The following is a 13586-nucleotide window of genomic DNA, read 5'->3' on the forward strand; positions in this document are numbered from 1 at the left end:
GCAAGAATCAAACGATGAGTACTGCATTCTGCACATAGCCCTTCATGTTTCATGCAAGCAGCCACCATTTCTTGGGCCCCAGCTGTATTTTGGCCACTCTCCTAAGTACTATGACACAAAGAGCTGCAGACGCTCCCAGAAGAGAAGGGAAGAGAAAACTCCGCACATGTGAACAGCAATCATTCACAGCAGCAAGACCAAGTGAAAAAGTAGTGAGCAGAGGGATGAAAGAGGTAGATGCAGCAAACCACCACGGCACCTGTTATACCTATGTAACAAATCTGAATATTCTGCACATGTACCCCAGAACTTAAAGTATAATTTAAAAAAGAAGAAGAAGAAAAAAAGAATTTACATAGCATCATCCCACAGACTTTAAACCTTATTTCATAAGCAATGAGAGGTCATTGAGGATTTTGAATTAAGGAAATGGCACGATCACTTTATGTTTTTTGAAGGCTGTAGTGTGGAGTATGTATTAGCTTAGGGGAAGAGATCAGACACAAGGAGACCAACTCAGAAGCTGTCATAGTAATCTAAGCAAGGATATATAAGGGCCAAAAGAGTGGGAAGAGAGGAGTAAATGGAAATGGATGTGAGAAACATTTAGAATATTAGATAGTGCTAGAGGAGCAGAAAGTCAGAATTTTAAAGTGCTGTAAGTGTTCTGTCAATTTAGCCATCACTTCCAACCTGCTTTTTGAGGTCATTAGGTGCCATGTCCCATGTGACCTTCTCTAAGCGAGCCTGAGCTTAGCAACCAGAGATAGACACCTGACCCCAAATGAGCCAGATTTTCTTTCCTGGAAATCTTAAATGAAGGCATAAAGACAGAATTGTCCATACTCTGGAAAGTTCTGTATATTTACATTGTAGCTTTGGAGGCTCAAGGGCTAAAGACCATGCTGGAGCATGAATAAGCGGCAGTAGGCAGTCTCTAAGGTAGACAACAGAGAAAAATGCATACAGAGAAGAAAAATGAAGGACCATGTCAGCCAAGAGAGGAAGCAAGGGAGAGAGGATAGGAAAAAATAGGGGAGAGAGACAGAGACCTTGGTAAGGGATCATACTCTTCAAATTGTAAGAAAACAAATTGAGAATCGTTATTCCAGAGAAACAGGACGTATGCATTCGACCTGGAGAAGGTGTTTGAACAAAATGCTGCATTCCACTTTAGAGTGGTTTCAAGAGACAGAAAAAAACCTGGCAAAGAAAATCTTAGGAAGGAAGCATCCTGTTCCCGCTGTCATGTGATCAAACGTGGCACAAGGACATTGTGACCCTTAAGTGTTCTCAAAATGTGAAAAATCAGAGTGTTTGCCTGTGCTTAAGAAAGGAAGCCTTCCGTGGAACAGTAAGGTAATTATAGTCATTATATTTACACATTTGTTTAGCACCAGTAAATTGCTATGCCACATTTTGGGGTTTGGGGTTTTTCTGAAAGAATGCCTGTGGTAAAGGGATAACAAAAGAACTCGTAGAAGAGAAATGTAAATGCATACATGCTGGCCATTGTGCCAGATGGGAATAAAGACACAGAGACTGAAGACGATTCCTACCATAGGGAAGCTTACCTCCAAGGAACAAGGTGGTAGAATGCTAAGTATTATAGTGGAAGTTTTTTGTTGTTTTGTTTTACACTTTAAGTTCTAGGGTACATGTGTAGAACGTGCAGGTTTGTTACATAGGTATACAAGTGCCATGGTGGTTTGCTGCATCCATCACCCCGTCTTCTACGTTAGGTGTTTCTCCTAATGCCATCCCTCCCTAATCTCCCCATCCCCTGCTATCCCTCCCCTGCCCCCCCCCAGACCCCAACAGACCTCAGTGTGTGACATTCCCCTCCCTGTGTCCATGTGTTCTCATTGCTCAACATCCACTTACGAGTGAGAACATGCAGTGTTTGGTTTTCTGTTCTTGTGTTAGCTTACTGAGAATGAAGGTTTCCAGGTTTATCCATATCCCTGCAAAAGATATGAACTCATCCTTCTTATGGCTGCATAGTATTCCATGGTGTATATGTGCCACATTTTCTTTATCCAGTCTATCATTGATGGGCATTTGGGTTGGTTCCAAGTCTTTGCTATCATGAACAGTGTCACAATAAACATATGTGTGCATGTGTCTTTATGATTGAATGTTTTATAATCTTTTGGGTATATACTCAGTAAAAGCATTGCTGGGTCAAATATAGTGGAAGTTTTAACAGGAAACCAGCATAAACCAGAGGGATATGGATAACTATTTTCTAGGAGGATACATTTGAGTATTACAGAATAAACAGAAATGCACTGAACAATTAAGGTGGAAGAGGGAGGGTGCTATGAAGAAATTATCACATTTTTCCTCCCAGTAGTATTTCATATATGTAGGTACTAATTCATAAATAAAACCTTAAGTCTCTTGAAAGTAGGGTCTAATTCTGTTTTAAATTGATGAACTGATATTTTTCTTGTTGGGTCCCAATCAATCTTAATATATTTGGTATTACTCCACGGTGGTGAACCACATGAGTTTCGGAGTCCAACAAACCAGACCTCAGGTCTAAACTCAGACATTTTCTAGCTGTGTGGCCTTGAGCAAGCTATTTCATAGCTCGGTGCCTCAATGTTCTAAAATGGGTGATACTGATATTTACTTCATTGGATGTTTTTGACAATTATACTACTTCCAGTAATATAAAAAATATTTGAAACACCTCACATAAGAAAAAACTTATTCTTTGTATCCCATTCTTTAGTAAACTTATCTCAAAGTCAAAAATACGTTGGTACATGTAGTTTGTTAATGTACTAGCTTTAAAAACATTACAAGAAATTAAGAAAAAACATTTACCCACTATGTTCACCCAAACAAAACATCAGTCCCCTCATCCTCTACCTAAGATCTCCCCAGACTTAGATATTAAAAACAGCTAAAATTCCAGTATGCGTTTAATTACATGTTCTGCTTCTTTTCACCAAATATTATTTACAAACATTTTTCTTTTGTTATATTTTTCATGATTATTGCTCCAAATTTAGAATGGAAGTATTATCATTAATTTAAGTTCTCCCCATTGTTAGATATTTGAATCATTTATAATTTTGCACTATTAGCAATTATATTACATTGCCTTCATTTATTCTGTAAATATTTTTTGAGCATCTATTAAGTGCAAAATATGATTCTTCAATGTTGGATTAGGAAACTGATTCAGTCAGAAATTCTGCTTGCAAGTTTTCAGTCTAGTAGAGTATAGCTAGATCAGTAGGTAAATACATGCAGTCAGAGGAATGGCATGGGTGCTGCAGGAAATGTCCAGTTACACTTTTGGAGCAAGTGGTTTTATTTGGCTATAATTCATGGTTACTGAAACAAAACACAGAGAGATTAAATCGGAATAGTAAGGACAGATTATGGAAGGTCTCGAACTCTAAGTTAGAGAGTCTGGGCTACTTTCTGGGAATGATGGGCACCATGAAATAATGGCTAAACGAGCATGAGTTCAACAATAAAGGTTTGTTAAATAAATCGTGGCATGTACAAGAAATGGAATACCATAAAACCATTAAAATAAGTGGTAAAAGAATAACTAATGACTTGATAATTTAAAACATTATCTACACAGAAAAGTCAGGTCATAAAGCAATATATACAGTATGACCCCAAGTTTGTAACAGAAACAAAATTAGAAAAAAAGGTGGAAATAATTATGCAGCAATGTCTTTGTGGTTATTTCTGAATATAGAAATTATGAGTGATTTTCATTTTTCCCTTTGTACTTTATGTTACTTTTTCATTTTAAAGTTGGGCACTTAATAGAGCTCTAACTTCAGCATTTGGATTGTCTCCAATATCCATTAGTGGGGGAAATGTTTTGATGAAAATTTTTATGCAGAAATATTTGTGTGTGTCTCTATCAATTTAGGTAAGTGAAATTTGGGGATCAAGAGATATGCCCACAGGATATGTATACTTTGTATACTTCTAAAAACTCTGGTATTCAAATTTTTAACTTTAAAAAAAAGGCACTGTTTCTGGAGCTAGACTACCTATGCTTCAATGTAAACTCCACCATTTCTGAGAATGTGACCCTGAACAACTTGCATTAGTTTTCTGTGCCTCACTTTGAAATGTGAGGATATTAGGCACCTTCCTTATGGAGTTATTGCAAAGATTAGATGCATTGTTTCCTGTAGCTTAGTGCAGGGTAAGCACTTAATCAATGTGAAACATTAATCTGGGATTTTTTTTGGCTGGGTAGAGTGACTCACACCTGTAATCCCAGCACTTTGTTTGGGAGGCTGAGGAGGGTGGATTACTTGAGATCAGGAGTTCAAGACCAGCCTGGCCAACATGCTGAAACCCCGTCTCTACTAAAAATACGAAAAACTAGCTGGACATGGTGGCACCTGCCTGTAATCCCAGCTACTCAGGAGGCTCAGGAGTATTGATTAAATGTGAGAGGCAGAGGTTGCAGTTAGCTGAGATTGCCCCCTGCACTCCAGTCTGGGTGACAGGGCAAGACTCTGTCTCCAAAACAAAACAAAAAGCAAAACAAACAAAATTATTAAAAAAAAAAGAAATTATGAATTTTTACTATTGATAATACAACAAAAAAAAATTTTGGTTTTACCTGAAGCACTTTTTTTTGTCATTTAATGTTTTCCATTAAGACAGTATTTCCCACCCTCCAAATAATTCATTCTTACAATTTCTATCACCACTTTAGAAAATGTTCTTTACTAGGTTTGAATCTGTGATCACTAAAAAAAATAGAAAATGTTCTTTAAGAATAATTCCCAGGTTATGGGATAAGAGTCATTATCTTTTGCTCTTGGGATGAAAATGTATATTTTTAATAGTCTTTAAGCTACCCAATCAGTAGTCACAATGTATTTTGGCATGGAAGCTAGTTAGGATGTAGTTCTACTGTGTCAAAATCAATTCTGAAAGAACACAGAGATCCCTACATGATTTCAAGCTTCACTTTTCAAGGGACTATTACAGTTTGAACAAGCATTTGTTCCCAACATTTCCCTCTGGAGCCTCTCTGAGACAGATGAAAGAGGGAAAGGAATCTTTTTTATAAAGTGGAAGGCGCACTCGCCAGAAGCAATTACAGACCGTCAAAGAAAGCATCCTTTAAAATTTGGGGTTTTGTTGAACATAATCCTATCACATAAAATATTCTGTTAAACAAAGCCTTCCTTACAAGATGAGGCTGCATTAGAATTCAGACTTATTCTGTACGCCAGCAAAAGAAGTACGTCCCTTCCAGACTGCTTTGTGCGTCCTCTGCACATGCCTGTAACTGATACAATACCCACGGCCCAGAGGAAGGAACTGAGGACTGGAAATAAGGATACTTGGACTTTAGACTTGCTTGCTACTAATTACCTGGGTGACCTTGTACTTGCAGGTACAAGGAAACTTTTCTGAACTTGTTTTCTGTGGTAGAAATAAGTTATAGAAACAGCTCATGTCCAAGTGTCCTTGTGGTCCAAACATTCTGCTCTGTTTTTCCTGATTTTATTGTTTCTTTCTAGACTTGGCACAGAGTTAAGAATGCAGTAGGCAGTTATTAAATATTACAGCAGGATTCCCCTTAGCACTTGGAGAGAAAAAGTGAAAATTCATGTGCTAACATTTTCTTCCTTGGCACACAACCCATGTATGTATGTGTATCGGTGTGTGTGTATCTGTGTGTGTGTACGAGAGAGAGAGAGAGAGAGAGAGAGAGAGAGAGAGAGAGAGAGATGGAGTCTAGCTCTTGTTGCCCAGGCTGGAGTGCAATGGCATGATCTCAGCTCACTGTAACCTCCGCCACATGGGTTCAAGTGATTCTCCTACCTCAGCCTCCCCAGTAGCTGGGATTACAGGCACATGCCACCATGTCCAGCTAATTTTTGTATTTTTAGTAGGGATGGGGTTTCGCCATGTTGGCCAGGCTGGTCTCGAACTCCTGACCTCGTGATCCGCCCACCTCGGCCTCCCAAAGTGCTGAGATTACAGGCATGAGCCACCGCGCCCGGCTCAACAATCCACATTTTTAAGGTACCTATTAGGTGTTGGGCACTGTTATGTGGTGGAGACACAGTCAGCAAAACAGAAACAGTCTTTGCTCTTTGAAGCTAAGAGGAACATCAGATAATTAAGTGGGTGATGACTATCAAGTTTGACAGGTGCGGTGACCTCAGAGATAGCCAGCTTCGAGGTGCTGTGATTTTAAAGCTGGACCAACCACTGGAAGATGCTAATTGTACTGATGTGTCAGCTCCTTTAGACAACCCTCCCTGGCCCTTTCCAACATCCTTAGCTCGGGCTGGATGAGGTGTTTCCCCTCTGGGCTCTCACTAGATCCAGTGCCAACTTCCACCAGATCCCTAGTACATTGAACTGAAAGTGTCTGCACATATGTATTCACTCCATTAAATGCACAGTTCTCAAGAAGACAGGTCATTTCCATTATTTCTTTGTGCCTCTACCCAGTACACCTATTTTAAGACATAGAACAGTTGCTGATGTTTTGTTGGGGCCCAGAAAATATTTGTTGATTAGACATACCAGGTGGTAGAACTCTAATCATTAGAGTCCAATCAGCCCAGAAGTCAAGGACCAGCCCTAGCCAACTAACTACTGTCTTGCATGGAAAACGTCCATATAAAAGTAATTATTTGGTTACCTTCATTCTCACTCAGATTTATCTTTTACTGCTCAAATATTTTCTCCTTTACCAAGCCATAGAGAGCATTGAGCCCTAAAGAGATGATGTTGGAAAAGCCCTTTGACCTCTCTGCAACAAGGTGAATACACACACACACGCGCGTACGCACACACACACACACACACGATAACTTTACATTCCTCTGACTTTTTCTTTTCAATATTGAGTTCTTATCAGCAGTTGACCCTGATCTCCCACTTCAGGGAATATGCTTCTAATAAACTCAGTAGAAAGTCAAAATAGATAAAATTCTTCTAAGACAACTCTAAGGCATTGGCTTGTCTTGCTGGTGTCCTGAAGGCACCCCAGCAGCATCCTGATCAAGCTCAGGGTTCCTACCACTGCTAAGCAACCTCTTTTCCAGTCTGAATCAGGAAAGAAGCTTTCTGAGTCTGTGGATGGCTGGGAGCAGGGAATCTGCAGGTTAGTTGCTGTCCAACTCCTTTGATTCCTCCATTGTTTGTCCCTGACCCATTAGTCTATCTTTTCTTCCTTCAGCTCCCACTTACTCTTGCCAAGCCGAGGCTCTCTGTTCTCTGAAAGCCCAACTTATCTTCCACCTCCTTGCCTTTGCACAGATTGAACTCTGGCATCCAAACTTTCCCACCCTCTCTGCATATTCAAATATTTCTTATTTTCAAAGTTAAAGTCACAGGGCAAATGCTTCAAAATGTCTTTTCTGATTATTCCAACTTCATATAGTTTCTCCGTCCTCTGAGCTTTCTATGGAGGCTTCTGTTTGTACATATACTTCTAATTACTTCCTGCCTGGTGCTTTGGGAGTTCATGGACTGCTCTCATCTTCTCTGCTAGCTGCAAGTTCACTGAGGACTAATTCATTGCTACATTCCCACACCCAGGACAGAGAGGATGCTCAGAACATTTGAGGCTGAGGCAGGGATGGGTTCTTCCACCCACTCTTGCACTTCTCATTCTTCAAAATAATGGACACATCTGCTGTTTGAAAGGAGTAAGGGAGAACCGAGAGGACTGGTTGCTGTAGAATTGCTATAGCGCTTCCTCGGATTGGGTCCTTTGTTCTCTCTAGGCTTCCCACAAGCTAGGCTGATTCTTGCGTGGAAAGCACTCAATCCCAAGGGGAAAGTGTGGGTAAAGGCACAGAGATGTGAGCAGGCTGTGACTTCTGGAAACCACAGAATGACTTGAATGCAGAGTCTAAAGTGAGAGATGACATGTAACTGGAAAGATAGAAGCATCCTCAGATGCTAGAGACAATTATATGTTGTGTCGGAAGATGAGACTTCATCCCATGGCCAATGAGGGACCCCCAAGGAAGGTAAGCAGAGGAGGCAACAGTTTGTCCCTGAAAGATGACTCTGGCTGTTTTGTGAACAAAGAGGGGTGGGAAATGGGGGTCAGGGAGATTAGCTAAAAGAAAGTTAGTTAGACTCCTAGACTGTACTGTACCTTTTGGTTTACCCTGGATGGGTGAAAGAGAAATAGTAAATTTAGATGGCATGCAACACTTTTTTTGCAATTAAAAAATATCTGAGAAACCAATGGGCTAACTGTACTCAAAAGCCTTCCAAAACCCCAGGCTACACACAAATATAAGATACACATTCCCTCCGGCTAAGGGAAAGACGAAGCTTTAAATTAAGTACTATTTCTAGGCACATCTGCCTGTTCATTTTTTTTTCATACAGTGATTGACACCTGTTTTTAGCTGAAACATTCATTCTTCCCCAGAAAGTGAGGAAGAGGACACAGAGCTTGCTAAGCCAGGGCAAGAAAGTAAGTCACAGATCATTCAACAGGTAAGCGTTATTTTAAAGTAAAAAATTCCAAAGTGGTTTTCGTTTAACCCTTTTAAACAAACAATAACAAACATGAGTTTGTTTCACTCATATGTATTTCATTTCTGTCTTGGATTCATGGCAAAACCCCAGGTAAATAACTACCACTCACTGAGTAAGGTATATGCCTTCATTTCAGCTACCTTTCTCTGCTGTTTGGAATATTCTGCTTTCCTGTGGCTGCCGTTTTTAGAACCTTAGAAATCATATGTAAAGAGGGTTGATCAGTGGGGAGAAATTTGAGTTGAGGATGTGGTATAGTTTGGATGTGTGTCCCCTGCTCAATCTCATATTAAAATGTAATCCCCATTATTGAAGGTGGGGACAGGTGGAAGGTAATTGACTCATGGGGACAGATTTCTCATGAATAGTTTAGCACCATCCTCCTTTGTACTGTCCTCATGATAGTGATGAGTTCTTGTGAGATCTGGGCATTTGAAAGTGTGTAGCACCTCTCCCCTTGCACCCTCTGGCTCTTACTTTTGCCATGTGACATGCCTACTGCCTGTTCACCTTCCATCATAACTGTAAGTTTCCTGAGGCTTCCCCAGAAGCCAAGCAGATGCCAGCATCATGCTTCTGTATAGTTTGCAGACCGGGAGCTAATTAAATCTCTTTTCTTTGTAAATTACCTAGTCTTAGGTATTTCTTTACAGCAATGCAAGAACAATCCTAATACAGGAAGAGACTCAGAGCTGGTGCCCTGTGTTGCTGCAGTGCTTCCCTCTTAGCTGGGCAGAACTCTTCATTTGGGTCTCGTAGAGCATAATCCTATCACATTAAATATTCTGTTAAATAAAGCTTTACATGGAAGATGAGGCTGCTTTAAAATTCAGATGCATTACTTATGCTAGCAAAAGAAATCAGTCTTTTACAGAATCCTTTGTGCTTCCCTTGTACATATCTATAGCTGATAGAAGATAATTGATGAGACGCCCACATGGCAGAAATTCCTTTTTGGAGTCTTGTATGAATTCTCTAATCTCCATTTTCCCATCTAAAAAGGTTAAAAATAATGACAGATGACATTTGGAGCTTGTTACTCTATCACTGGGGCTGGAAACTATGGTTTGTAAACAAAATCAAGCATGCCACTAATTTTTGTATGGCCAGAGAGCTAAGAATGGTTTTTACATTATTATTATTATTATTATTATTTTGAGGTGGATTTTCACTCTTGTTGCCCAGGCTGGAGTGCAATGGAACAATCTCAGCTCACTACAACCTCCTCCACCTGGGTTCAAGGGATTCTCCTGTCTCAGCCTCCCAAGTAGCTGGGATTGCAGCCATGCACTACTACACCTGGCTAATTTTGTGTATTTTTAGCAGAGATAGGGTTTCACCATGTTGGTCTGAAACTCCTGACCTCAAGTGATCCACCCACCTTGGCCTCCCAATGTGATGGGACTACAGGCATAAGCCACCGTGTCCGGCAAGGTTTTACATTTCTAAATGATTGAAAAAAAATCAAAACAATAATAATAGATTGTGACGCATGAAAAGGATATAAATCAAATTTTGGTGTCTGTAAATAACGTTTCTTGGAATATAGCCACTTGTTTGTTAACCAGTGGTCTACAGCTGCCTTCCACTGTGGTGACAGAATTGGGAAGTCGACAAAGAGACTAAATGGCCTGCAAAGCCTAACATATTTGTTACCTGGCCCTTTACAGAAAAGAATTTCTGACCCATGCTCTGTCTACTTAACAACCCTACATGTGTGTTTCCACCAGTGTTTCCATTTTACAGGTGAGGAGGCTGGGGCACAGAGGATAACATGCTCTAGTGAGCACAGCTAGGAAGTGGATTCACCGTCTATACCACCCAGTCAGACTCCAACGGGTATACTCTTATTCTTTATATACTATACGTCCAAGCTTCAACTCCCCCCAAAGAGAAATTGGTTAAAGGTTAAAAAAATAAAATACTGTTAGATGGAAGAAATTAGTTCTAGTATTTGATAGTACAGAAGGGAACTTATAATTATCACTAATTTATTATCTATTTCAAAATGTAACTAAAAGAGAAGAATTATAACATTCCCAATACAAAGAAAAGATCAGCTTTTGAGGCGATGGATATCCTAATTTCCATGATTTGATTACTAAACATTGTATGTGGGTATCAAAATATCACACATATCCCCAAATATTTACAATTATTATTTATTAAAAATAAATAAATCTAAACCGAGTTGAGGTCTCGTTCCCTCTGACAAGTCTTGCTCCACTATTTTAACTCCGATTATTCTCTTTCTCCTAGCAAATTCTCAAATCACTCCCTGTCTGTCCCATCCCTTTTGGCCCTTAGTCGTGTACTACTGCAGTCACTTACTTGTTCTGCTATCCCAGTAGAACACAAAGCCCATTGAGAGCAGGCAATGTGCCTGCTTTTACACCCCAGCCATTGGCACAGGACCTGACTCATGGTAGGAGCTCAGAACAAATGCCACTGATTGAACAAATATGACTTAGCAGGCCACTGTGATTCTTCTCCCCTCTGCTAAAGCAAGCTCATTTATAACAAAGATTAAAACTTCCACTCCTAGTGTTTTTCCTCACAGGGAAGAGCAACATGCTAGCCCTCAATGGTCCATTATTAGAGATTGCCCCTATATTGAAAAGAAAAATAACGACATTATAACCCTCATTTATTGACAACGGTGTTTGACCCAACCCACCCAGGGCAACCTCTTGCCTCGAGGTTGTTCAGACATGCCATTTCTCAGTGAATTTCAAGTCTCTTTTCTAGAGCCTGTACTGACTTCCTCCTATCTACAGAATTAAGTCCAGTTTCCTCAACTTGGCTTTCAGAACCCTCAGCGGTTTGATCCCAAGACAACTCTCCAGCTACATCTTTTCTGTCTCCTTACATTAGACTTTCTACCATCTCCCAAGCTGCCACCCTTAGCCTTCAACCACACCTTCCATCACCCTGTTCCCCATCCTATGTCCCCAGTCATTATATCTTTGAATGCCTAATGCCATGGGGAAATGCAACCTCTCCAAGGACAGACACTGCCTCAGTCCCCTCCTCTTGTCCTGCAGGGTTTAACCCAGTGACTGTATGCAATCAATGCTCAAGAATGGCTTGCTTGTTGCTATGGTTCTAGTCTGTTATCCATCCACCTGTTTTCATCTAAATCCTCTGACTGCATAGGGGTAGGAACACTGCAAGAAGGCAGGAAAAGGAACAAAGGCCTGTGTGCCTCTAGTCTTCAGGTTTATCCATTCATCCAGCATTTATTAAATGCCTACAGTGTGCCAGCACTGTGTTGAGAACTTTGCATTTATTATCTCTCCTAATATTTGTAACATCTCAGCGAGGTAGATACTATTATTAGCTTCATTAGACAAAAGGGTTAACCTAGGCTCAGAGAGGTGTATAATTTGCCCAAGGTCATACAGCTATTTGTGTCTGCTCATGGAACAAAATGTATGATTTTTCTATTACATGGCATCATCCCAAAACAAAGACCTTGCCACCAGAGAGCTGAGTTTCACAGGTTTTCTGTGAAACTCAAGAAAATAAATCATAACTCCCTGAGCATGTAAAACAAAGGAAGTACAAGTGGCTTATTCACATACAGATTTTCTTTTTTAAAAATGTGAAATGAGGAACTCTACAAACTTGGGTGGGGTTTTTAACATGGTTGGTCTAGCTGAAACAGAGGAGGAAGTGAAAATCAAAGGAAGGAATGAAACATTGATTTTGGGTGAATAACTCTTTATTATCACAGATGTTCTAGGTTTTTTCAAACTCATTAAAGTCTGTGTTCCAAACAGAAAACTTCGGGAAATTTAGGGGCTGGCCATGACAATATACTGCTCAGGTCTCCTGCCATGAGAAGATGACTGAATGCCCCAGCTACTGGTATCTGCTGTGTTCATGTCATGCCACACCTCCCCTAGGCAGCCCCCAGCCAGTGACTAAACACCACAAGGAGACTGGTCTGGACCCGTTTCTTAAGGCAGCCGTCCCTAGCCTTTTTGGCATCAGGGACCAGTTTCATGGAAGACAAATTTTCCATAGACACATGGGATCCGGGGGGATGGTTTTGAGATGATTCAATTGCATTACATTTATTGTGTGCTTTATTTCTATTAATATTATTACTACATTGTAATGTATAATGAAATAACTATACAACTCACCATAATGTAGAATCAGTGGGAGCCCTGGGCATGTTTTCCTAGAACTAGACGATCCCATCTGGGAGTAACGGGAAACAGGGACAGATCATAAGGCATTAGATTCTCATAAGGAACAAGCAACCTAGAGCCCTCACATGAGCAGCTCACAATAGAGAACTCTTATGAGAATCTAATGCCACTGCTAATAGGACAGAGGGTGGAGCTCAGGAAGTAATGCAAGCAATGGGGAGCAGCTATAAATACAGATGAAGCTTCAATGGCTGGGCCACCACTCACTTCCTGCTCTGCGTACCAGTTCCTAACAGGACACAGACCAGTAGAGGTCCATGCCCCGGGGACTGGGAATCTCTGTTTTAAGGCATGAAAGTATTCAGACAGGCTCAAGAACTCCCTCTGATCATGCCAAATACTAGAATTTAGAGCTGTACTACAGTCTGAGACTCTGCCACTAAATTTTTTTTCCTCCTCCTCTCCTTTCACAGATGTGAGACCCGCAGCAGGTCTGAAGCCTCCCTGCCTTTTCCTACTTCCTCTCTTTTTCTTCACAGGTGTTTCCTCCAATAAATTTCCTTCACAGTTAATCCTACCCTCTCTGTGTGCTTCTCAGAGGGCCCAAACTTCCACATTAGTTCATTCAGACTTTCAGATAATCACAGTGTTTTGTTTTTTGTTTTTTTAACGCAGCTTCAGAGAGTTGGAAATAATTGATCATAGAAAAACAACAATTCTCATACCCTTTGCCCAAGAAATTTCTGATTTCTGAAAAAACTCCTCAAATACCACAGCAAACAATAATTGCTATGATGAAATATTTTTATCTTTTACTCTGGAATAACCAGCTCAACAACATGAATGACTGCTCCCTTCAGAGATCAGAAAGCTGAGTCCCAGCACAGTGAGATGACC

The sequence above is a fragment of the Cebus imitator genome, unplaced genomic scaffold (genome assembly GCF_001604975.1).
Source record: "Cebus imitator isolate Cc_AM_T3 unplaced genomic scaffold, Cebus_imitator-1.0 Scaffold13, whole genome shotgun sequence".
NCBI classification, from domain to species: Eukaryota; Metazoa; Chordata; class Mammalia; order Primates; family Cebidae; genus Cebus; species Cebus imitator.